This window comes from Micromys minutus (assembly GCF_963924665.1).
Source record: "Micromys minutus genome assembly, chromosome: 2".
Lineage (NCBI taxonomy): Eukaryota > Metazoa > Chordata > Mammalia > Rodentia > Muridae > Micromys > Micromys minutus.
This window is the reverse complement of record NC_137971.1, coordinates 100605012-100632842: the sequence shown is the minus strand read 5'-3', so window position 1 is coordinate 100632842 and position 27831 is coordinate 100605012. Positions and strand designations below refer to the sequence as shown.

Sequence of the window (27831 nt, the reverse complement as noted above, 5' to 3'; positions counted from 1 at the left end):
TACAAAAAGTGGCAAGGTTCAGGAAAAAAAGATACTTGTTCCAAGGCACAAAGGGTGTAATGCTTTTCAGAAAAATTCACAGAGAACAGACTAAACTGGTGAATTAGATCTCAGTGGAAGAACCCTGTCACCACAAGTCGTCAAAAGATTACTTCAGAGAGACTGCAACGGAGGGCCCACTTAGCAGCCCGTGGCAAGCCTAGAAACCACAGCCCAGAGCGTGCTCATCCTTGTTCAGTGGCTGGTGGAGGTGCTGCTGAGGGAATCACTTGTAGTTGTGCAATTCTTCCCCAGTCTTCTTGCCCAGTTTCTTCTGGTACACCAGATTATTCATGGAAGGACTGGGATGAAACAAGGGGTTCTTTGGATCCATTTCATGCCATCCATGTAAGATGAACTCTGTAGTATCCAGTCCAATATAGTCAAGAAGCTTGAATGGACCCACGGGATACCCAGCTCCCAATTTTAGTGCTGTATCGACGACTTCCTTAGATGCACTACCTCGCTCATGTAGTCTGATGGCTCATGTAGTCTGAGGTATGGCACCAAAAGATAGTTCACAATAAATTCAGGAGTGTCCTTGCAGGATACAGGATGCTTTCCTAAGGTTTTACAAAAGTTGACCAGTAATTCAAATGTTTTCTGGCTAGTCATCGGTGTTTAATGACCTCCACAAGCTTCATCATGGGGACGGGGTTGAAAAAGTGGAGGCCAGCAAATCGCTCTTGTCTGGTGGTGGCATTGGCTACGCTTGTGATCTGCAAAGAAGACGTGTTCCTAGCAAAGATAGTGTGTTCTGCAGCGAACTTGTCCAGCCTCTGGAACAGCTCATTCTTCAACTTCAGGTTCTCCACCATGGCCTCCACCACTAGGTCTGTGCTATGCACTATGGACGCTGCATCAGTGCTGTTTGTTCCAGCAACATATATAGCAGAGGATGCCCTTATCAGGCATTAACAAGAAGAAAGGTCCTTGGCCCTGTGAAGGCTCATTATGTCAATGTAAGAGAATGCCAGGGCGGGGAGATGGGAGGGTGGGAGGGAGTGGGTGGGCAGGGGAAGACTTTCATGGGGGCAGGGGGAGGGAAAATGGGGTAGGGGAATTCCAGAGGGGAAACCGGGAAAGGGGATAACATTTGAGATGTAAGTAAATAAAATATCCAATTTAAAAAAAAAGAAATTAAATTATTTATAGAAAAATGTCAATGAGCCCTATATAAAATAAAAAGAAATATAGCAAATTGAAAAAGTAAATAATAATAATAAAGAAAATAAAAATATAAAATATATGCCTTAAATATTAAAGGGGCATGAGGAAGTAGAGTGGAACTGAATCCCATGTTCTAGAAGATAGCAGATTAAGGGAGTAGAATTCTGGGGCAAGATCCTACCCAGATAAATTTAGATCCAGGCATGGTGGTATATGTGTATATGTATCTGGTGTGTGTCACAATGTGTGTGGGAGGATCAGAGGACAACTTTGTGGAGTTAGATTTCTCCTTCTATCCTTACATAGGTTCTGGTCTTCACACTTGTGAAGCACGTGCCATTACCCGCTGAGCCATACCACAAGTCCTATTTTCGTGTTTTTATGTGTATGAGTCTGTGTGGGTGTATGCTATGTGTGCAGTTTCCCACAGAGACCAGAAAATTGGATTAGATCTTTAAAACTAAAGTTAGAGGCAATTGGCAGCAGTAAGCCACTGATCTTTGGTGTTGGGAACTCAGGTTCCCTGGGTAGGCAGGACATACTGTCGACTACTAGGGTGTTCTTTAAAAATGATGATCACAAACAGCATCATTTATTTTCAGATTAAACTAGATTCATAAAATTCAAAGTCAAAGACCTACAATATTCTTTTTTTTTTCTAGAATTAGTATTATTGAAGGTCAGTAATAACAGGTGAGGTCTAGAGACAAGGCAATCCTTGGATATTAATGGCAGAAGTGTAAATTAATACAAATAGTTTGAGAAAATATTAGAGGGGACTAAAATAAGACTACTATATGGTACAGAAATGTCACTTTTAGTTATGTATTCAGAATAATAGAAATAGGGGGTGCCGGAGAGATGGCTCAGTGGTTAAGAGCACTGGCTACTTTTTCAGAGGTCCTGAGTTCAAATCCCAGCAACCACATGGTAGTTCACAACCATGTGCAATGTGGTCTGATGCCCTCTTCTTTTTTTTTTTTTTTTTTGTAAATATATGTATATATTTTTTTTTGTTTTCTTTATTTCTTGGACTTCATACAGTCTGTGAGTTGTTTCTGGGGGAGTGCAAGCGTCTGGGGTTAGCATCCCACTATCCGTGACTGCATATAATGTCTGTTCTTTTGTGACTGGGTTATCTCACTCAGGATGATATTCTCTAGATGCAGCCATTTTCTTAAGCATTTGGTTAAGTCATTGTTTCTGGTGGCTGAGTAGTATTCCATTGTGTATATGTACCACAATTTTTGTATCCATTCATCTTCTGAAGGACATCTGGGTTCCTTCCAGCTTCTGGCTATTATAAATAGAGCTGCAATGAACATTGTGGTGCATATATCTTTGTTGTGTATTGAAGTGTCTCTGGGGTATATGCCCAGAAGTGGAATAGCTGGGTCTTCAGGTAGTACTATATCCAATTTTCTGAGGTATCGCCAGACAGATTTCCAGAGTGGTTGTATTAGCTTGCAACCCCACCAACAGTGGAGAAGTGTTCCTCTTTCTCCACAGCCTCGCCAGCATCTGCTGTCATCTGAGTTTTGGATCTTGGCCAATCTGACTGGTGTGAGGTGGTATCTCAGGGTTGTTTTGATTTGCATTTCCCTAATGGCTAAGGATGTGGAGCACTTCCTCAGGTGTTTCTCGGCCATTCGGTGTTCCTCAACTGAAAACGTTTTGTTTAGCTCTGTACCCCATTTTTTAATAGGGTTATTAGATTCTCTGGTGTCTAGCTTTTTGAGTTCCTTGTACGCCTTGGATATTAGGCCTTTATCTGATGTGGTGCTGGTAAAGATCTTTTCCCATTCTGTTGGTTGCCGTTTTGTTTTCTTGACGATGTCTTTAGCCTTACAGAAACTTTGCAATCTCATTAAGTCTCATTTGTTAATCTTTGATCTTAGAGCTTGAGCCATTGGTGTTTTGTTCAGGAAATTTTCTCCTGTACCTATGTGTTCTAAGGTTTTCCCTACTTTCTCATCTAATAGTTTCAGTGTATCTGGTTTAATGTGGAGATCTTTGACCTACTTACACTTGAGCTTTGTACAAGGAGATAAGAACGGGTCTATTTTCATTCTTTTGCATGCTGAGTGCCAGTTGGACCAGCACCATTTGTTGAATAGGCTGTCCTTTTTCCATTGAAAGTTTACTGCTCCTTTGTCAAAAACCAGGTGACCATATACCTGAGGGCTCATTTCTGGATCTTCTATTCTATTCCATTGATCCACATGCCTATTTCTGTACCAGTACCATGCAGTTTTCAGCACAATTGCCTTGTAATATAGCTTGAGGTCAGGGATAGTGATTCCTGCAGATGTTTTTTTGTTGTTGAGGATGGATTTCACTATTCTAGGTCTTTTGTTATTCCATATGAAATTGCACATTGATCTTTCCAATTCCATGAAGAACTGGGTTGGAATTTTGATGGGGATTGCATTGAATCTGTTGATTGCTTTTGGTAGGATGGCCATTTTTAAGATGTTGATTTTTCCAATCCATGAGCATGGGAGATCTTTCCATTTTCTGAGATCCTCCTCAATTTCTTTCTTTAGAGGTTTGAAGTTCTTTTCATACAGGTCCTTCACTTGCTTAGTTAGAGTCACATCAAGGTATTTCATAGTTTTTGTGACGATTGTGAAGGGTACGTTTTTTCTAATTTCTTTCTCCACATGTTTGTCCTTTGAGTACAGGAAGGCTACTGATTTGTTTGACTTAATTTTGTATCCAGCCACTTTGCTGAACTTGTTTATCAGCTGTAGGAGTTCTCTGGTGGAATTTTTGGGGTCACTCAAGTACACTATCATGTCATCGGCAAAGAGTGATGTTTTTATCTCTTCCTTTCCGATTTGTATCCACTTGATCTCCTTTTGCTGTCTAATTGCTCCAGCCAGGACTTCCAGTACTATGTTGAATAGGTAGGGGGAGAGTGGGCAGCCTTGTCGAGTCTCTGATTTTAGTGGGATTGCTTCAAGTTTCTCAGCATTAAGTTTGATGTTGGCTGTTGGTTTGCTGTGTATTGCTTTTATTATATTTAAGTATGCGCCATGGAATAATGGCAGGAAACAGAAACAACTATTCCCTGATATCTATTAACATAAATGGTCTCAACTCCCCAATAAAGAGACATAGACTATCAGACTGGATACATAAACCAAATCCAGCCTTTTGCTGCATACAGGAAACTCATCTCAGAGACAAAGACAGACACTATCTCAGAGTAAAAGGGTGGGAAAAAAACTTCCAAGCAAACAGCTCCAAGAAGCAAGCTGGAGTGGCTATTCTAATATCGAATAAAGTAAATTTCCAACCAAAAGTTATCAAAAACGATAAGGAAGGACACTTTTTACTCATTACCAGGGAAATCTGTCAGGAGGAACTCTCAATCCTTTACTTATATGCTCCAAATAAAAATCACCCACATTCATAAAAGAAACCCTACTAAAGCTCAAAAAATACATTTCACCCCACACAATAATAGTGGGAGACTTTAATACCCCACTCTCACCAATGGACAGATCAGGGAAACAGAAACTGAACAAGGACACTGCAAAACTAGCAAAGACTTTGAACCAACTAGAATTAATAGATATATACAGAACATACTATCCCAAAGTAAAAGAATACACCTTCTTCTCACCACCCCATGGCACCTTCTCGAAAACTGACCACATAATTGGACACAGAACGAGCCTCCATCGATATAAGAAGATTGAAATACTCCCATGCATCCTCTCAGATCACCATGGGCTATAGCTGGTCTTTAACAACAACAAAGACAACAAAAAGCCCATATACACATGGAAACTAAACAATGCTCTGTTAAAGGATAGCAGGGTCAAAGAAGAAATAAAGAAAGAAATTAAGGATTTTCTAAAATTCAATGAAAACGAAAACACAACATACCCAAACCTATGGGATGCAATGAAAGCAGTATTGAGTGGAAAACTCATAGCCCTAAGTGCTTCCAAAAAGAAACTGGAGAGAGCTCACATCAGCAACCTGACAGCACAGCTAAAAGCCCTAGAACAAAAGAAAGCAGATATACCCAAAAAGAGTAGATGGCAAGAAATAATCAAAATTAGGGCAGACATAGACCAAATAGAAACAAAAAGAACCATTGAAAAAATCAACAAAACCAAGAGTTGGTTCTTTGAGAAAATCAACAAGATTGATAAACCCCTAGCCAGACTAACTAGAGGGCAAAGAGAGAGTATCCAAATTAACAAAATCAGAAAGGAAAGTGGGGACATAACAACTGAAACTGAGGAAATTCAAGAAATCATCAGATCCTACTACAAAAACTTATACTCCACAAAATTGGAAAATCTGGAGGAAATGGATGAATTCCTAGACAGATACAAGGTCCCAAAGTTAAACCAAGACCAAGTAAACCATCTAAATAACCCTATAACACCTAAAGAAATAGAAGTCATCAAAAGCCTCCCAACCAAAAAAGCCCAGGTCCAGATGGGTTCAGTGCAGAATTTTATCAGACTTTTATTGAGGATATAACACCAATACTCGCCAAACTATTCCAAAAGATAAAATCAGATGGAATATTACCCAACTCATTTTTTGAGGCTACAATAATCCTCGTACCTAAACCACACAAAGACCCTACAAGGAAAGAGAACTTCAGACCAATCTCACTTATCAACATTGATGCAAAAATACTCAACAAAATCCTTGCAAACCGAATCCAAGAACACATCAAAACTATCATTCATCATGACCAAGTAGGCTTCATCCCTGGGATGCAGGGATGGTTTAACATAAGGAAATCCATCAACATAATCCACCATATAAACAAACTCAAAGACCAAAATCACATGGTCATCTCACTAGACGCTGAGAAAGCATTTGACAAAATCCAACACCCCTTCATGTTAAAAGTCCTGGAAAGAACAGGAATCCAAGGCCCATACAATATTCTTTTATCTAATGTCTGCAGAAGAAAGGACAGGTCAAGAAACTCAGGTAAATATACAATACACTAGCTCGGGTTCTTACAGACTGTGAGGCTGGCAAGTTTGAACTGTTGAATAAGAAAAAGGAAATCAACTTAATCTTTTGTGATCCACAGACATTTATTTCCATCCACAGGGAAACTGACAAATTTTGCATTAGATAGTGATTTAATTTCCTAAATGGATTCAACTTGACAAAAAAATCCAATGTTTTTCTCTAGGCGACCAGTAATAACAGTCCAGAATGTACAAACACTGCCTAGGAAGTAAGTATGAAAGCATCTAAGTATGAAAGTGGAGATATGAAGAAATTGGGAAACAAAGATTCTCGATAAACCAAATTGCTTTAAGGCTGAAGAAGAAAATGAACACAAGTAGCCAGAAGAAAGATAAAAGAGGCTTCAATGTGTTTTTTATGTTGTGATGAAAAGCCTCATGTTTCTATTATAGAATTAATTTAAAACATTTGAATAACAAACTTGAAAAGAGTGATAATAGTGCTAGTGAATTATCATCGTAAGCTTTTTGATGTGCTTCCCAGTTTCTTCTCTGTGTGTTTGTTTCTGTAATGGTAGCTGTATATATAATTTCATACAGCGATTTTTTTTTCTAATGAAAATAATACCATAAGTATTTTTTAAGTTACTATATGCTTTCCATAAAAGTGATTTCTAATGATTCTCTATAGTTGCTGAGAGAATACATATTAATTTATAATCCTTTTTATGCCAATAAACATTTAGATAGTTGGTGTGAGTAGCAAAAATTTTATATCTTTGACATCTCTTAGCATATTTTTCTTATTGTTCAGTTTTTTAAAAAATTTTGAGATTATAGCCTAATCTTAACATTCCTCCATACCTTTTCCTTTATTCCCATTCCTTCTCCAAACCCTCCCATATACCCCTTTCTGTTCTTCTGCAAATTCATGGTTTCTTTTTTTATTAGTTGTTGCTACATGTTATAGTGCACACACACTATAACACGCTCGGTTCATATAATATTACTTGTATGTATGTTTTCAGGGCTGTCCATCAGGCACAGGACAACACTTGGTATTTTTTAAAACCAGGTAATATCATCAGCAGCATTTTCTAAATTAAAGTCATCATTGCATTTCTCATGCAGACTCTGCTAGTCTGATGGACACTGGCCTTCATCCACCACCCTTTTCTTTGGAGTTCTATTTTTGTGCTAATAAATACAATTAACACCGGCAGGTGTGGCACTGGCCTGTGTGCAGGAAAGTTCTCTATCAGGTGAACTTGATTTTAGAACTTCGATTTCTCCTTTCAATGGCTATAATTCAGATGTGTGATTAAATACTGAATTCTGAGAGTGAATCTGAATATATCTTTATATTTGGAAAGGTAATTTAAATGACTTATTGTCTGGGCTAAATTTATTGTAAATCCATATAGACAGGTGAGCTGTGGTAGTATTTTTTTCCTTAACATTTTTTAAAAATAGTGAGCTCCTTCAAAAGTTGATAAGAGAGGCTTACTCATGGCTCGTGTAGAATGATGCTATCTGGTGGGTCCTAAACCCTGAACTGATGAAAAAAGCTACCAGCCCTGCCCACAAATCTAGGCAATTCTTATGTGCAGACTTAGATTAAGGAAAGAGACAAAGCGGGAAAAGAATTGTAGATGTTTAATTCTAAGTTCTGTTGCTTTTTTGTTGATATCAAAAAAATGTCTCAAAGTTTTCTGGATGCCACTTCTATCCTCTATAATACAAGTTCGACATATACCTATTACAGGGTTATAAACTGTTTCTCATGTAGTAACTGCTCTATAAGTAGCCATTATCCTATGGCGGTCCTTTGATATTGCCATGTTGTCCCATATGTGTTGCTTCTTTATTTCAACTGATTCACACAATAAAGATAAAACATTGTGTTGGTTCCAAAATAAAAAGTCTGGAATAGACTGTTATGTTGCCTGAAGGTGTATGAACTTGTTCCTACTTGAAAATTATTCCATCAAATCTTTGTTAATTCAGTGGAATTATTTGTGCCACTGTCATTACTGGGAAGGGAACTTTGAATTTTTTTTAACAACTTTATTTTACAAAACAAAGATAAATGTACAGATTTTAAGCATTTTTTGCATAAAATTATACAATACATTTTTGTCAGTACTTTTTTTTTCAGATTTTAAAATAATTTTTACATAAAACTATGAATATATTTTTTAGTCAGTACTTGATTTTTTGAAAGGTTTGATACTATGCATTGAAAACTTAATAGTTACAATGAGCATAAAGTACATGTAAAACAAAATGTAACATGGAAATGGTCAAAGTTTTCTTGTTGTGTAAAGATTTTTTTTTGTTTTGTTTTGTTTTCTTTATTTCTTGGACTTCATACAGTCTGTTCTGGGGGAGTGCGAGCCTCTGGGGTTAGCATCCCACTATCAGTGACTGCATATAATGTCTGTTCTTTTGTGACTGGGTTATCTCACTCAGGATGATATTCTCTAGATGCAGCCATTTTCTTAAGAATTTGGTTAAGTCATTGTTTCTGGTGGCTGAGTAGTATTCCATTGTGTATATGTACCACAATTTTTGTATCCATTCATCTTCTGAAGGACATCTGGGTTCCTTCCAGCTTCTGGCTATTATAAATAGAGCCGCTATGAACATTGTGGTGCATATATCTTTGTTGTGTACTAAGGTGTGGGAACTTTGAATTTTAGCTCCTTTAGAGCCCTGATGATTTAAGTGCTGTTGCCAAAAGATGTTTTAAACATGGCGTTAAATAATTCCCATTTGCAGGAGAACAAGTGACCCATTTCAGGCAACAGCATGAAAAGAAACAGAAGCTGCTTGATTTCTCAGGATAGGCTTTAAAAAATCTTGTCATTGAATATGGGGTGCACAATGCATGTGTTTGGAAGATATTCATTTAGGTTCCAAACAGCTCTTTCTCAAAAGTTTTTGGATAGTTTTCGAAGGACTTTGGCTAACTTTTATGATACTCCCTCCAGCTAAGAAAAAAATAAACAGTTTCTCCTTCTGCTTCTGAATATTCCCTCTGAATAAAGCTTACCTTAAAGAACAAAGAATAAAGGCTCTGTGGATAACACACTGACATTTATCTGCATGTCTAAAACATACTGTTAATACAAAAGATATGAAAGGCATCCTGAGCATATGCTATCCAAAATTCAAAACTCAGCATCCAAACTTGACTACTGAAGAAACGTGAATAAAATATAGATTCCAGTTAATTCTAAGAGAGTGAATATTTATGTTGTAATTTTACCTATGTCTTCCAAGGCTAAAGGAACCAAGTGTGGCTCACAGTGCATAGCATATTAGAACTTAGAAAGTACAGTGCAGTTGACATCCCGGGTACTTACCTCAGTGCTTGCACATTCCTGTGAGTTGCACTCGAAGCAGCTTGCTGTTTTGTGATTCATTGTAAATCTGGATTTTCCCCATGTGGGTAAGATAGTATTGTTTTATTTTAAAAATCTTTATTATTGTTGCTGTTGTTTATTAGTGTGTGTGCGTGCACGTGTGTGTGTGTGTTGTACATGCTCGCTTGCATATGAGAATAGCTCCTCCCACTGTGGTTCCTGGGAATCAGACTCTGTTTCTCAGGTTTGTATGGCAAATGCTTGAGCCCAAGACTTATCTTGCTGACACATTTTTTAAATCCTTCTGAAAAGTATGTAGGAATAGAGTTTTTTATACTGGAAACCCTGTTAACTCACATAAACTACTAGTTCTTTTACTTTTGTTGCCTTACAGAGATGTTTTATTAATTTAAAGCTTGAACAGTAACAAACATGGTGTTTATTTTCATGTCTGTAGAGAAATGATGATCTCAAAACACTGGAGTGATAATCTTATTTATTGCAGAAATAGAAGACACGTTAATGTGATTTAATGCTTAGCTCCAACTTCAAATATCCCTGATATTACTAAATTTAACCAAGAATCGGAGGAAATGGTATAAAACCATTTCTGTTATAATTCTGTTACTTGTCACAGAAACATTAGGCATTACGAGCAAGAGGTGGATTTGTTTTCTGAACGAGGATAAAGCCTATTGTATAGAAGCTTCCATAAAGCTTTGGTGTTTTGTTGGAATATTATGTAGATTTCTATCTGATTCATGCTGTCCTTTAATTCTGATACTTATCTTTCTTTCCAGATGACTGATCTGTTGAAGGAAGTGAGATATTAGGATAACTTACTATTTCCAGTGGTTGTTAATCTTTGTTTTTAACTCCAACAAGATGCTTTTTGTAAAATTAGGTGTCCCGGAGTTTGGTACATATATGTTTAAAGTTGAAATGTCTTCTTGGTTAATTTTTCCATTCTAATAGAATTTTTTTAAGAAAATATCTTCTGAATAGTTTTCATTTGAAGTCTGTTTTGTCAGTTATTAAGATGGTCATGTTTGTTTTCTTCTTGGTCCCATTTTCTTGGAATATTTGTTTCCTTCCATTCACGTTAAGGTGGGGCCTATCTTTACAGTTAAGCTTCTTGTAGACTGCAGAAAGATATTTTTCTTAATCAATTCAGCAAACCGATGTCTCTTAATTGGAGAGTTTAGGTAAAAGTATGTGTTGATTATCATCATTTTGTTGCATTTTTGCTGTTTGTGTTTTGTAGAGAAATTTTAATCTAGCAATATGGCTGCTCAGGCAAGGGATCAAATCTAAATATCTTCTAGGTCTGTATGATGTGACTAGACTGACACACCTTTCACCTCTAATTCCTCTGGCTGGAAAACAGACACACCATTAGTATACACCTTCAATCCTAAACTGTGACATCTAATTGAGGGGTTGACAAAGGGAGAAATCAGAGAAAGATTTGAAAGAATGAGTCAGAGAGATAGGACATACCCAACTCTCATGAAAACAGACATGAAAGAAGCTATTTAAGCGAAGGGTACAGAGACTCAGTTGAGTGTTGGTACAGTAGAGTTGAGTTCATTAGTGAGTTCGTGCAGTTCAGTGCAGGTCAGCAGAGACAGTTGAAGTCAAAGGATAATAGGGATACAGAAGATCAGAACAAATTGCCAGTTAGTTTGAGGCCAAGCAGAGCAATTCAGGGAGGAGCTAAGAAAAGCCAGACTGAATCAGTTATCTCCGAGAGGAGTTTGAGCCAGAACAGTTGTGTTGAACCAGCTAGTCAGAGTTCAAAAAGAGCTAGAAAGAGTGAGTTTATTCAGCAGTAAGTTTCCAAAACAACAGTTACATCGGGCAAATAAAATTTACTTTTACAGTGTTCTTATTCATAGTTTAATTTTCAGCAATTATAACTTCATTTGTTTTCTTTTTAGAATCTCTTCGATAAACATTTAAGCTATGCTTATTCCTCTCTTCAGTTTGAAATATTGCTTCCAGTATTCTTGGTAGGGAAAGTTTGAATTCTTTTAGTGTGTTTGTATTGTGAACGATTTCTCTTTTTCCTTCAGATATGTGTGTGTGTGTGTGTATAATTTTTGTTTGTTTGTTTTTGCTTGTTAGTTTTAACTTTCTAATCTGATCAAAGTCCAGAGAGAACTAGGTAAAGATAGTTGCTCCACTCTATAAAATATTGGGTTCACCATGCTGAGAACTTTTGTTCAGAAATTTCATAGAGATAGCATAAATATCTGCTAAGAAGTTAACATATGCTAAAAGAATTGTGTTCATTAGGTATATAGCTTGATAAGACATAATTGTATAATATCTAATGTGTAGATTTTCTGACATTTTCACACTATTATTGTGTTATTAGTGAATATTATTTTTACAAATGATATACAACATTGACATTTTTATACATGTATCTTACATATTTCTCTCATATTTACCTTTATATTATATTTATCTCTCATCTACCTTTATATTCTCTTTTATTCACCTCTCTTTTTCACTGGTCTACCCTTCACTCTAAATAGGCTGTCCTACTTTCATGTCTAGATATGAAAGAAAATATATAACATTTGTCAGAGTCTGGCTTATGTTAGGTAATATGATTGCGTGTCATTTTCCTTCACAATGCATAATTTCTTCTTTGTGTGTGAAGAATACCATGCTGTATGCAAATAGCACTTTCTTTATCTCTTCATGTGAGTAGGGGATGGAGCCATGGGTTGCTGTGATTATGAGAATGGTTACGTCAAGAACCATTCCTTGACCCATGGGAATAGGAGAGACTTTCCTAAGTGAGGCACAGAAACATGACAGACTTCTTCTGGTCTAAGTATGGATGCCACAAATGATTTATCTTTAGCTAAAACCTGTGTGTTCAGAAAATATTAATCTTAGTTTCCTCTTCCAAGACTGCAATCTTCAACTGCTCTGCTACAGAAACTTCCTTTAGAGATTGGCCAACCTGTCTCCTCCTTGCCCAGCAATATATAATAAATGCTCTAAGTTTCCAAGCTGCCAGTGTGTCATCATAGCATGCAGCCCAATCTCAAATTTGCATTTTCTGTACATGTGTCCTGTACCTGTCTTTTCTTCATCCCTTTGTTTCTCCAGTCAGAACAATTTCAAAGGATGGCCCGTTCATCTACTGATGGATATCTTAGTTGGTTCTAGAGCCTAGTTATTTTGCCCAGGGACCCAGTAAACATGACTGTGCAGGTACCTGTTTTGTGAGTTGACTGATCTCTTTGGATATGTATTCAGAAACAGTATAATACAGGGTTACTTAATAATTTTATTCTTAGGTCTTTAAGAAACCTCCATACCAATTTCAGTTTGTACAGTGGCTTTCCTAATTTGCATTGCATCAGAAGTATAAAAGGATCCTTTCCCTCCACATCATTCTTGGCCTTTGTTGTTTTCCTGATAATATCCTTTGAAAGAGGAGTGAAATGGTTTTTAAATATAGTTTTAATATTTATTTCTCTGATAAGTTTATCCGTTTTTAATTTATCCATTTGTCATTCATAATTTCCTCAAGAACTCTGTCCAATTTATTTTTGCACTTACTGATTGTAATATTATTATTAAAGTTTTATTTAGACTTGTGTTGGTATGTAGCTCAAGTCAGCCTGGAACTTACTACGTAGGTAAGGCTAGCCTCTAACATACGAAGTTCCTACTCAGTCTTCCAAATACTGGGATTTGCTTATTCTTTTGGTTTTACTTTCTCTAGTACTTCGTATATTTTCCATCCTAGCCCCTTCTTGGGTAGATGATTACCTGGCAGTGATTTTCACCCATTTTATAGGTTGCTTCTTCACTCTCTTGATTGATTTCAGGAATTATGAGTGGACAAGTTTTAACTTTTATATAAATTGATTGGCAGCTCATGGGGCATTGGAGGCCTGTTCAGAAAGTCTGCATTTAAATTTGTATACCAAATTGTTTTTCTCTTGAAGTTTCAAAGTTTCAAGTCTGATTTTAAGATCTTATTTATTTTGAATTAAATAGTGAAGAAGGTGAGAAATGCAGACCTTTTTTAAAGTCACTATTCGGTTGCTGTGAAAAGACAGTGACCAAAGCAACTCTTATAAAGGAAAGTTTTAGTTGAGGGATTATTTACAGTTTCAGGAGCTTAATCCATTGCCATTATTAGTTATCATGGGAGGAGGGCACACAGAGAGTTGTTTATATCAAGTTAAACCGATGATTGCCAATAGTTGCTAATTTCTTGACCTATAAAAATGCCAGTTTTTTTATGGTTGAGAAGTAATATTTCCTGGCTAAATTTTTAAAAATAATTATTTTATTCTAGCCCTTGGAGAGACTCTGGGTTCAGTGAGCTTTATTACTGTTAATTGCGAGAATAGGGTTTTTTAAATTTCTTCTCTTCTGTATGTCTAGGATTTAAAATCAGGAGAGATGCTCAGTTTGTTGGGAGATGAGTTGGGGCAGGAACTTCTCAGTAGCTGAGGGTCTTTCTCTTATTTTCATGTTCTTGCTAGAGAGAGTGGTCCATGGCATCCTACTCCTTGAAGGTCATGAGGATCATGAGGTCCACTTCCTTGGGTCTGTAGCCAAATTTGTTGTCACAGCATAAAATTAGCTTGGCAATGTGCTTGTTGAGAGCAATGCCAATCCCTGAATCAGAGGTGGAAATGTGAGTGTTACTGAGTTACAGGAAACAACCTTGCCCAGGGTTCAAGTGCTGTGATACCTATTTTATCACCTTCTTGATGTCATTGTATTTGGAAACTTTTTCCTGGCAACATGTTAGATATACACAGAAACATTAAGGCTCATAAAAAGACATGACAGTGAACTTCCTATACAACTATGGGGTTATTTTTATTACAAGCCTCGCAATGCACCATACTTGAACTTGGTAAGCCCTTGTCCTTCACAAATAGAGATGGATTTCTCATTGATGACAAATCTGTTTTTAGTCTCCAGTGTGCATGAAACATGCCATTTCCAAGGATTGAATCACAATGGAATATGTAGATTATGAAGGTGAGATCAATGAAAGGGTCATTGATAGCAAGAATATTCACCTTTTCAGAATTGACAATAGCCCTGCTAACCAGGTATGAATATGAAAAATCCTTTCACCATTATATTTCAAAGAAGCAATGGACTCTTTAAGATGAAATGTATGTACCTCTGAATTCTGAGAAGCAGAGAACCATTGTCAGTTGATTGCTTATGTTTGATTTCTTAACAACGTTTTGATAAAAAACTTAATTCATAGTTAAGTGGGCCAATTGGTACTTTCCCATCTTTTCTTTAAGGACTTTTTTTTTTGTGTGCTTTCCCCTGCAAAGTTTAGCTACCCTGCAAAGTTAACTCCATTATACATGTTTCTACACCATATTCTTGAATAACTGTTTTTTCCAAATCTGTTTTCGAGTTAGATTGCCAAATCACATGAACAACCTACTGAGATTTGGCTAAAATTTAATATTTTAATTTTGGAGAAAATTGACTTCACCGCATTGATTTTAATTAAAGGAGTTTAATATGGTTGTATTTTTTCCTAGAGTTTGAGAATATTTGTCCTGCTAAACTGTCAGAAAATTCTTTTGTGTTCTTAAGTAGATAATAGTTTTCAGAACAAAGCATAACATCCTTTTCTCTACTTCAGTTATTATACATATATTTTCCACAGTCCCTCCTGATTTTGTATGCTGAGTTGCACTTCAAGTGCAAAACAAAGGACAAATATAACAAAAACAAACAAACAAACATACAAAGTTGCCTCCCCTTGGATTTCTTTCCCTTAGCTGGACTGCTTTATCAGGCTTCAGTGAGAAGATGCATTCAGTCCTGCTGTGACTTTACAGACCAGGGTGGGTTGGTAGCCATGGGGGCCTCCCTTCTTCTGAGGCAAAGAAGATGGGGTAATGGAGAAGGAGGTGTAAGGCTCAAACTGGGAGAAGAGGATAGAAAGATCAGGCTGTAAAGGGAATAAATAAATAAATAAATGAGAAGAAAAGAAGAAGAGGCAGCAGTGGTAATCATTGTTTGATTTTTAAAGGGAGCTAACATTGTCAAAAGAAAACAGAGTCAAAATAAGATTTTGAGTGTTTCAGCAAATAGTTATTTATGAGTTGGTTAACTATTATTTATTATGACTTTGGCTTAATTAATAAATGTTCTTGAAATTAATGTTTGCTATTTCTAAAATAAATGCTATAATAGATCTATCTTTATGACTATGAAGTCAGGATTAAATCGAATAATATTCATAAAGTGGCTCGCTCTTATTTATTATGTTTGATGAATTACACATGAGTTGACATAGGGCAGGAATCTATTTTTAATGGAAATTCTGTTATATTATTTCAAATGTTACACTGACTTTTACTTTAGAGCCATAAGTAATAGAAACTGGTCCCTACCTGCACTTGTCAAAGAAACATCAGCTTCAGGCTATTTGGCAAGAATTCTGTGCACACTGCTGTCTGAGGTGCAGCTGAAGTTAATAATCCTGCTGTGTCTCTCTGGCTAATGATTCCCTCATTGTGTCAGATTTATAGGAAAGAGCTACAGGAGGTCTAGCTGGTGATTCCATCTGGAGCTCCATTGTACTGTGACATGGGAAACTTGTCATAGCATACCAGGTTCTTCACAGCACACCTCTGGTTCTCAGGTAAAGTAAAGGACATGGCTCTACTCCTCTCTGGACCAGTATTTTCACCAAGAATCTTTACATCAGGTATGGATAGTAAGTATATGTTGTAGTTAACTTTAACTGCCAACTTGACACAGCCTAGAGTCACTTGAGAAGGGACTCTCAACTGAAGGGTTGTCCAGATTATCTTGACATATGTACATGTCTATAGGGGATTGTTTTCATTATTAATCTATATAGAGGGGCTCACCTACCATGCATGGCACCATTTCCCTAAAAGGTGGTCCTTAGTTATATAAAAAAGCATAGCTGGTATAAAGAGTCAGAGAGATTGATGCAAAACAGCATTCTTCTTAGTTTTCTGGTTCAAATTTTGCTTGAATTCAAACAACATAATGGACTGTGTGAAAGGGTGAAAGTTAAATACATCCTATCCTGTTCTTCTTTAAATTGACTTTGGTCAGAGTAGTTTCTCCACAAAAGACAAGAAAGGAAATTAGAAGAGTGAAATTAGAAATAGTATGTCCCATGTTTTATAAATTTTGATTAATTAGCTATAAATTATTCTATAAAATTTTATTTAAATTTTTCATGTGTGACTCAGAAGAAGTGTGATCACCACACTTGCTTTCTTAAAGTCTTCCAGAAATGTGGAGAACAGTTTTGGCTCCTCTGTATAGTTGGTGGTGGAAAGAAATTCATGTTTAACCAGGAAAATCAGAAGCTGGTCAAGGCAGGACAGGAATCTGACTCTGGTCTGATACTCAGGAAACTGGCCCGTATTAAGAACATTTACATTTGAAGCTCAGGTCAGAACACTTAGAACTGAAGCTCAGGGCAGTACATTTGCATTTGAAACTCAGGGTAGGCTCAGGGGATGTAGGTGTGGCTGTATCTTTGTCTCTTGGGACCCCTTTTTTGTCCCTGATCTTCACATCTGACCTCCAGAGAGAAGTTTACAGGATTTTTGATTATTAACTTGCTTGTTCCCTGACTTAGAACTGCTGTTATCTTTCTGCATGTAATTAGAGTGGTTTAAAAGAGGGCTAAATAAGGAAGGCTTCCCTTCAGCCTCAAGACTGGTCAAAGTTGTGTTACAATTTTGACAACTGTCTCTCTTTTCTTTCAATCCTCACTCTGTCCCTGGGGAACCTGTTGTTTGACCAAGGTGGTCACAGAAATTTCCAGGGTACAACAAATGTAGTCAAACTTCCAAAGGTTCAAATCTGTACATGATTATTTATGTATCAATTTATCAAATATTTAAAAATTCATAATTTCTCTTTCTCATTTCATATATTTTCTGGATTGTAAATGCTCATCATTTTACCGTCTCTGAATTGTTATTCAGAGTTATATGTTTAGAATGTGAAGTGGTATCTTGTGGATATGTCGGGACTGGGAGTTGATGAAGTCGCAGCAGCTGTGACTGCCTGTCCTAGACATGCAGGAGGTCAAGCCAGTCAGCATTCCAGCATCACCATGGCAGGGGCTAGCTTTGTGTTCCCTAACTGAGGGACTGTGGCAGTGGGTGGAGTCAAGAGCAGGGAAGGTTGTGGGGCGCCGCCTGCACATTCTCCATTACAAGATGGCGCTGACATCTGGCTGGAGTTAGCAGTAAACAAGTCATGTGCGCACGTGCTGGGTAACTTTCCACTCCTTGAGCTCTGCCTCTCCCGTGGCATCATAGGGCCTGATGAGTTTCAACCAATCAGGGGGCTCCACGTCCAAGGCAAGGACTGATCCCTTTATAAGGGGACGGGCTAGATAGTTCAGGTTCGTCTTGTTCGTCTTGTTCGTCTTGTTCGTCTTCTTCTTCGTCTTCTTGGTCTTCTTCGTCTTCTTCGTCTTCTTCATCACGTGTAGCAAGTGCTGGTTCTCAAGAGCATTAAAGTTGACCGCAGAAGGATCCTATTTCGTGTGCCGCGTCGTTCTTGCAGGCAAGACGGTTGTGCGGGACAGAAGGTCATCCATTTCTTTAAATGGTGTGACCTCTGGTTGGATGACTAGGCTCCCGTGATAACTCTGCATGAGCAGCAAACACAGTGGGCTATGGGAGGGGGGGTAGGAGTGGCAGGTCACACATTTGGGAGGAGCTGGTGAAGTAGGGAAGAGTTATGAGAGAAGAGTTTGGGGAAGAAGTAGGGTGCGAACATTAATATATCAAAATATATTATTTGCATGTAGAAATTTATCAAAAAATTAATACAACTATTATATTAAAGAATATTCTAGTCTAGCCTTCATTTTTCAATTCTTAATTTTATAGATAGCCTTTCTTAATTGCAGCATCAGAAGCTAATGTTTTACTTAGTTATTGAATTAATAAACATTTTAAATAATAAGATATTTAACTTGAATTATAATGTTCTTCTGTACAACAGGAACTGAGCTGGAGACTGAAACATAGTTTTCAATTAGCTCCATGTTATTGGGAGACAGAAAAGATGTAAGAATATCTTATCGACTATTAGAGAAGTATCTTAAGATACTGTGGTGGCTTGGAGCACAGAATACAAAGTACAGCTAGACTGCTGATAAGAACATCTATCTGAAGTCTTCTCTAACTCCAGCCTCTGGAGCAGTTCTAGATTGTTTATATTATAGTGGCTACTTTCACATGCCATGCATGCTAAGAAACCAAAGAAAAAGGTTAGGTCATTTTTCTAAATTAGCTGGTGCATAGCATCATTTCCTCAATTTCATATTGCCAGGCATTGGGAAACTCAGGTTTGAGAAGTAGAGACCAATTCCACACAAATGGTGAGGATATTAGAATCAGCATTTAATTAGTGGGAGCCCAAGATGTGGCCATCTTGGAGACTACAAATGATGACCCCTTGGTAATTTCTGTCTATTTAGTTATTGAATCCCAGAAGGAAATCCTTAAAACATTCAGGAATTTGTTTTCAAAATTCAAAAGAATTGAAGTTCCTGGAGAGTTGATGCTTTATTCTGGAGTTCTGTGTGAGAAAGGATATTTCTGAAGGGTGGGCTTGAATAAGCTTTGTAGGTGGTAGCTAGGAAGAAAGGGAGCCTGGAAGCCAGAGGCTGAGAGAAGAAAGAAAAATTCGGGGCTAGCAAAGACGACTGGGGATTCCTAATAAGGGATGATAAACTAAACCTTGTTTATCCTAATTTAGGTATAAATAATTAATTACATGATAAAAATAATGAAATCTGCTTAAGTTTTGTTTGTTAAGCTTAAGTAATCAATTTGAGTAAATAAATAATTAAGCTTTAAGCTTTATTGATTTTGCTTTATTTACACATGAATGTGAATGGACTTAAGTCTGATTGCTTGTGACAGAAATTTAATAGTTTCTAGGGAGGGCATGGCAGCACCAGAAGTAAAGGAAGCCAAGCTGTTTTACCCGAGACTTGGGCTGCAGCACTAGGTAATAGCTTGGTTTTTGAAGCTTCTAGTCAATCTTTTGCTATTTCTATCATTTAGAGATTCGATCTGCAACACAAAGAGTCTAAACTGTATTTGTGGGAACCTGAGTTTTAATTTCCTCTTCAATACTTAATAGCTGAATGAATTCAGAAAAAATATTGCTTTGAAATCTCAGTTATGTCTAGCATGGGAATCATAAAGGCATTATTCTAAGGACTTATTGAGGCTTAAGTGTGATGTTACTTAGGCACATGCTTTGTCCAGTTTCCAGAGCTTAGGAAGTATTCAGTGAATAAATGAAAGCCATTGTGGCACAAATATGTTTATACATTTTCTTGAACATTTGTCCGGCAAATGCTTGTTATATATGGCCTCTTACGATTCTGCACAGGAAGTTCTAGATACCCTATTAGTCTCCAGGTGGAATTCAAACTGCAAACTCATTCTCATACAGACTTAGAAGGAGAAACCAAACCTCAAACCAAAACAACAGCAGCAGCAGCAGGAACAACAAACCCAGGGAGCAAAAGCTTCTGTGACAAGAATTGCTTTGGCCCATCAGCGATTAGACAAATCCCAGTCCAAATTACTGAAATGTGTACAAGGGCCCTCTAGTGTGCTTGAGCACTCCTCTATATCTCACTTAATTTGAAGTTCCAGACTGCTATGCTGCTTGCATTGTGACAAGAACGGTAATGGGGGTGTAGTTAATTGTTTCTATCTTTGGGTTTCTGCTGTCCATTATTACTATGGGAGGCTCTAAGCCTCTGGACTTTTCTGTGGGCTCAGCAGTTAACACTGAAAATCAATTACAACTTCAAAAGTATACAAGGGATAGAGCTGAAGAGAAAGGTCGGATAGAGAAGATATTAACATCCACTTCCTTTGAGCATCTTTGTAATCCTAGTCAAATGCCTTGTCTCATGGGACTCTGTTTTGTCATCTAGAAAATGAGGTTAACAAACCTGCCTTGTAGAGTTGTGAGAACAGGGATCAGAGAAGCTTGTGGGGTCAGTCAGTGCTATTTCTCACATGATATGCCTACACTTTCAGCGTCTTAGTGAATGTGATTATTGACTGACAGAAAAAACATTTAAGTAACATGCTAAGAAAGAGTCTCACCATTTTTCAGTATTATACTAAACATTCTTCTCATCAGTTCTGCATAAAATATAAATCTCTACCCTTAATCACATCTGGAGTTGGCAGTTGTCAAGTCTGAACTACTTCTCTTGGTGTTTAGACTTTTATATTCTGCTGAATGAGGAGATAGGTTAAAAAAATCTAAGTCTTCCTTCCTAGTCAGAGAGCTAATTTGCAAAAGTTTGGAAGAAGAGCATAAATATTAAATTCAGGGAAAGTAGCATGTTGAGTGAATATTATCAGTTTTATAAGAGTTTGGAGTAGAAAATGAACCTAATGGTAGGAAGAAGAAAAGTTTAGATTTCAGGTTTGGGATAGGGTCAGTTTAGTGGGGAGCCTGAACTTCTTACTCATGCTGCAATTTAATTTGGTATTTCTTCCTGAATGCTCACTTTGACAGCCCAAGAATTGGCTTTTCCTCAAGTTACTCAAAGCTACTCATTCAGTTATAATTTCATATGTACACACACACCCTCTCTCCTTCCTGCTCCTGGCTTGTGAATGGAATATTTAATCATCAATCTTTTAATGTTGAGTCAAGTTTTATGGTTGTGATTATGAGTCCAATGATAGGGGTCTACACTCATCCTACCTGCGTAAATCCAGTGCGTGGGAGTTGTTAATGTCCACCTTTAGTTTCTTTTATAATGCATCTAAAATTTAGAAATCTCTCCTACTTTGAAGAGTATTTGTCTAATTCAGTTCATTTGGCATTTATCTAGATCCAGAGTAGGGCCAACTGACAAAAAATTTATGACTCTTTCTTATCACGTTACTTAAATGTTTTTGTGTCAGTCAATTATCACATTCACTAAGACTGAAAGTGTAGGCATATCATGTTGGGTTTGTAGTAGTTGGGACTTCAGAATATGTTCAACAATCTAGGTGAAAAATCTCTGCCAGGATTGTCTCTGTTTTCACTTCAGATTCTAATAACACATCAGAGTGATTTTAAAAGTTTCTGTTTATCCTCTATTATAAAAAATAAAAAAAAGGAGTAGAAAGGAAGTTGGCACCATGACATACAACAGAAAGTCCAGAGATGAGCCTAATACGGAAAGAGTATGAATAAAGGTAGCAACTGAATTGTCAAGGGGTTTTAACATACTTAAAAACAAAAGAATTGGCTTATTAACATTTATCCATACAATTTCTCTGATAGGAGCTACTATTCTTATGTGCATTTTAAGACTTAGAAAAACAATTAACTTAAGGTGCCTTGTACAGGAACTATTGGCTATCTATCACCCAGTATCAAGTTCTTTTGGACAAGATCTCCCAATGTAGAGAAGCTGTTGGAGCCACAAAACAGGAATATTTTCTTTAGGTAACATGTTAAGGCATAAAGTACTATTCTGATGATAAGACTGGGATAAGGGTAAGACAGCCTTTCTGCATGTGTTATGTCAGAGTGCCTATGTGATGTGGTGTGTGTGTATGTGTGTCTGCGTGTGTGTGTGTTAATATGTATATATTTACAGGGGACAGAGATTGATTGCAGAGATATTTTTATTGCTACTTTATGTTCTGAGACAGCATCACCCCCTGGCCTGTGGCTATTTTACTAGCCTACAGTTTTTCTTGGTTATGCCATAGACGGAATTTTCTTCTGTGATGATGTGGTTTTAATTTAAGTGAGATGACAACCTACCATTTACTAAGTAAACCCTATAGTATTACTGAGGTTTCTCTGCAGACCCAAAGGTATGAATTTTAAGACATCCTGGGGAGCAATGCTTATATGAATTACTCTTCAGTAAGAGAGGTGTTAGTTGGTTATCAAAGAGTACATAGATATTTTGGGTGGATACCTGAGGATCCAATCATACTGCTTATAGAAATATAATCTATACTTTTCCTGACATGTATACACATGTTCATCAATCTCTATCTACTACCATATTGTATACAGTCAACATAGGCACTATTAGAGTGTCTCCTCTCCTTTTCTTCAAAATGTTATCAACCATCCCTTGTTGAGGTGTCTGAGATAGATGAACTCCACCCTGTTTGGTTCCATTAGTGGCCATTGGTTTTAGACCAACAGAATTATAAGGCCATCTTCTTCTAACTTATAAAAATATTTTTTTGCTATACTCTTCTGTACAAAAGTGGTGTGTTCTATAATACTTTTTTCTCAGAAGGTTCCTGGCAGTACCTACTAGACATCTTCCTTATACTGCTTTAAAAAGTGACTACTTTCATGCAACAAATAGTACATTACAAAATCACCACAGTGGGGCTGCTCAAAGAGAGTCAGCCTAGCCAGCATGAGGCATGAAATTGTTGGACTACTTCCTTTGCAGGAATGACATCTGTGTAACTGCCCTCAACAGCATTTCAGAGGTGAGATCATAACTGCTCTTATATCACCCCTGAGTCCTCTGACCTCATGATCATTCACAAAGCTATGATACCGTGCTTTTCATCATTTACTAAGTCATGTAAATTGCCCTAAACTGCCATTAAGTGAGATGCAATGCTCCCAGACATTTGCCAAAAGCCTCTGATTTTGCCAAGGTTTTCTTCTTCCTTTTTTTAAAACACAATTTCTCCCCCCACCCCCCGACAGACTAAAACAGAAATTCATACAGCTTATAAGCTAAGAGAGTTGACTTTGTAAAGTTGTTAGTCTTGAATGCTTCAAGGGAAAAGGTTAAGGTCATGTTACCAAGAAATAAAACAGTGGAAAAACCACAGTTAGAAGTGTGAAGTCCAGGCATGAAATGCAATTATTTCACTGATTTTTTTTTTTTGCAACACTCGCTACCTGGTCCTCAGGAAAGCTATTTTAAAATTGTGTGTTATCATCCATGGGTATTAAAAATTTCAACAAGCAGTTTCTTTACTTTCTTTTCTTTTTTCTTCCTTTTTTCCTTTTCTTTCTTCTTTAGTATATGTGTTAGCATGTAAGTCATTAGCACTCATTGAATTAATAACCTATCATATACAGCATCAAAAATCAGAGTCAAAGAAGACGACATACTGCATTCAGAACAGAAGTGCCCCCTCTACCCTGCTGCCAGATGCTACCTTAGGTTTCCCCAGTTATCCTGTGAACACAATGAGTGTTCCACCCAGAACCCCAGTAGGCATTTAGTGTTCACCTTGTTGTATTCAGAAATAAATGTAAAACCGTCTCTGACGCAAAGGCTCCCTGTTTTAAAGAACACAGCTTTGGTATGGCATTTGTGCTTCTCTCTACTCTGAAATTTCTGAAATGATCAATCCTGCATAATAAGTGCCATTTCTGATTTCTGGTACAGTAATCAATTCTCTGCTTTGTATAACAAGGTTTTTTTTTTTTTTTTTCTGGAATGAAAGTGCCTGAGGAAAGTGATGGTTTGGAGAAGAGACTATTGTGTTTTCTGTCTGCCAAGCTTACAGCCTGCTTTGGATGGGAAGCAATGCTAAGGGGGTTCTTAAGCTCACACAGAATTTTAGGTTTGAGCTCCTTGCTGTAATTGACTAGCTATAGGGTAGCAGTCTGCACTGAGGCTGGCTGGTTGTCTTTATAGTGGGCAGGTATAAGAGCTATTGCCAATTTTGGTGATGATGATTATCTTTGACAGTGATAAACCAATGTAGGAAGCCTTTCCACTGGGAAGTTTGAATTTGAGATATGTACAGTCTTTGTGGTTTGTAGACACATAGAGTACAAGAGAACTGTCTGTCATTGGGCATGTAAATAGGCTTCTTCGAAGTCAAAAATTCATGAGGTTGGTGGATAAGTCAAAGCTGTATGTAAGCAGAAACCTTGAGAAATGCAGATGTGGTATATCACAGCACATTCAATTATAACTCGAGGGCAGAAATGGAGAGAGGAGCATTGAGTCACAAAAGGCAGAACAATGTGATCAGTGGAGCTGGCCATGGAGGACAAGGAACAGAAGATATACTTGTAGGGCTTAGTTGACGCTTGACTGTTCTTCCAGGCCTTTAGAATTATTTTTATTTATAGGAGGTTTGGTTTTATTTTGAAAACCTCCACTTTCCTTAATCCTATTTATAGATAAGATAACCCAAATAAAGAAAAGGAATTTATTCTACTCTCTAGATATTATCCTTGCACTCGAACCTTTCTTATTGTGGAGATTTCTAGCACCTTCAAAATCAACTGAAATGGTTAGTCACAATAATGGGTAGCATTTTGGTGGAGGAAATAGAATGTGTGTTTAGACAAATGACTTCTCTTATTCTATGACTGACTTCAGTTTGTGGATGGCCAATAGCAACTCAGGCACTTGGAAAGATTTTTGTTTTTTGTTTTTGTTTTTGTTTGTTTTGTTTTTAATGGATAATTTATGTATTTACGTGGCAAATGTTATCCCCTTTCTCGGTTCCCCCTCGCATCCTCCATCTCCCTGCTTCTATGAGGCTGTTCCTTCCACCACCCATCCACTCCCACCTCATTACTCTGGCATTCTCCTACACTGGGGAAACGAGCTTTCACAGGACCAAGGGTTTCTCCTCCTATTGATGTGAGACAATGCCATTCTTTGCTACATATGTGTCTGAAGCCCTGGGCCCCACCACGTGTACTCTTTGGTGGTTTAGTCCCTGGAGCTCAGGGGTTGGGGAGCTGGTTGGTTGATATATTATTCTGAGTGAGGTAAGCCAGATACATAAGAACACATATGGTATGCACTCATTGATAAGTACATAGTAGCCCCAAAGCTTGGAATACCCCAGATATAATTCATAGATCATATGAAGCTCAAGAAGAAGGAAGACCAAAATGTGGATGCTTCAATCCTTCTTAGAAAGAAACAAAATACTCATGAGAGGAAAGAGAGAGAAAAAGAAAGGAGCAGAAACTAAAGGAACAGCCATCCAGAGATTGCCCCACCTGGGGATCCATCCCACATGCAGCCACCAAACCCAGTCACTATTGCTGATGCCAAGAAGGGCTTGCTGATAGGAGCCTGATATAGATGCCTCCTAAGAGGCTCTGCCAGAGCCATACTGATACAGATTAAGATGTTTAGAGCTAACCATCAGACTGAACACAGAGACCCTAATGGAAGAGTTAGAGAAAGGACTGACTGAGCTGAAGGGGTTTGCAACCTCATTGGAACGTTCTATTTATTCTTTAAATATTTATTTATTTATTTATTTATTTATTTATTTATTTATTTATTTATTTATTTATTATATATGAGTGTAGTGTTACTGTCTTTAGAAAAAGCCATTGGATCCCATTACAGATGGTTGTGAGTCATCATGTGGTTGCTGAGATTTGAGCTCAGAATCTCTGGAAGAGTAGTCAGTTCTCTTAACCGCTGAGAAATCTTGCCAGCTCGAACATTTTATTTCTAATTCCATAGGCATCTTAAAGACAACAATGTAAAAACTCATGTTCCCTATTCAGCACCGAGGGTTACAGAAGGCCAGTGAATTGCCCTAGTGCATTTCACTGACATTCAGAAGTGGAATGGTGATCCTTGCCAAAACTGTCTAGCTCCAAGTGGGTGCTCTTCTCAACACATATCTGTTTCTAAAAGGACAGGATCTCCACATCATCCATCCTACAAAAGAGAGGGACACACATAGGACAGAAAACTGTGAAGACTCTAAGAGCCGCCGAGACCAGAGCTGCATTTGGAGCATACAGGGAGGCAGGGCATGCCAGTCTTGATAGATGACTGCCATTCCATCTTGTGTGACATGGTTTTGCGGAACAGCCTGCTTTTATTAAGTTGCACTGTTCAGTCAGGTGTTTTATTACCAGGATCAGTGTAATTTATATGTAAAAACACAATCAGTTTCCTTTGCCTTACAAGAAATCTGACAGAAAAAAAAAGTGACAGATGGAAGGTAGAATGTTTCCCAGTTGTGGTGTGGATCATGGAAAATTAGACAGGTGGTCTATATCTCGATTCTGGCAGAAATCATAGACGAAGGGAGCTATACTCTGATGTCCCATTCATCCTGTTCTTCAGAATAGGCTGCCTCAGTGGAGGGAGGCTGTTAGAGATTGACTAATGATGAGATATGTCAGCTTGTTAAACATGGTATGACAGGGTTCCCATGTACCACTCAGAGGCACTGGAGTCATTGAAGCTACTGTTTTTTATTCAGAGGTCAGGATTCTCTCCCACTCTTGAGCAGAGAGTTCTAAAATTTGGCAATTCAGGGATCCAGTCATACTGAAGAAAATATTATTTTGATTCCATTTGGTGGCGATTCTTATAGGAGATGGGTTGTGTCCTAAGGAGTTTTAGACTGGCAGATATAAGAAAAAATTTTCAAGAGAGAATATTTTATATATAAGGCAGGTTTTCCAGCTGGGGTGTAGTGTGAGTAAAATCAGTGGCCCATAGTCAGTGACAGATTTGCCTTCTCAAGCCTAAGCATTTCCTGGTCTCAGTCACTGATGGAGAATTATCATGAAGCAATGACCAGCATCCTGACATGGAAGTCTTTCTCAGTAGAGTAAAGAAAGTCAAGCATGTCAGGGTAGGAGACTGTGGTGACAGTGCTAATGGACTGCTAAGGAGTTCCCTTAGAGTTCATGAGGGACAGAGACTCTAATCCCAGATGCCCTTGCTATCTTCACCCTAACCTAAGTATGTTAGAAAATTCACTTTCCAGACCTCCACAGGGAAGCCTCTTACTGTTGTCTTATTTTCTAGATAACTGCTGTGTGAACACTAGTGTTTCTTCCAATGGACTAAGTTCAAAAAAGAGGCCCTTATGTTAAAAGTTTTTGCCATTAAAAAGACAGACTCAAATGTCTCTTTCTTGTCCTTATAAACATGGATTCCGAAGAAGAAGACACCTGGGCATACTGCTGTTGACGTTACCTTGAAAACCTTTTCCTTTTAAGTTTGAACTTCTGTGGAGTTAAGCAATGAATGTGTTACAGCGACATTATAGTTCTCTTGATTCTTCTTGCCTTCTAGTATATTTTGCAAGACCCTTACGTGCAGTGGCAGGATACATTCTGCTAATGTGGCAGATTCTTCTGTCATTAGACACCCACCAGACTTCAATGGACAGGAACACAAAGTTTCCATTTGTCTTCAAAATGATCACCGAGGCACTTGTATGGGTGAGGAGCAGAGGCAGAAAAGACTGACTAGAAACAGAGAATGTGGCCAT

General features: G+C 37.7%; 1 pseudogene across 1 annotated transcript; it reads right to left on the bottom strand.

Annotated features, from left to right (window-relative positions):
• Positions 1 to 265: 265 nt before the first annotated feature.
• LOC308417785 (hydroxyacyl-coenzyme A dehydrogenase, mitochondrial-like) lies at positions 266 to 27831 on the bottom strand (annotated as a pseudogene). The gene is made up of 3 exons: positions 27654 to 27831; positions 14083 to 14194; positions 266 to 906 (listed from the first exon to the last, which is right to left on the bottom strand). The product of its transcript is annotated as a hydroxyacyl-coenzyme A dehydrogenase, mitochondrial-like (transcript).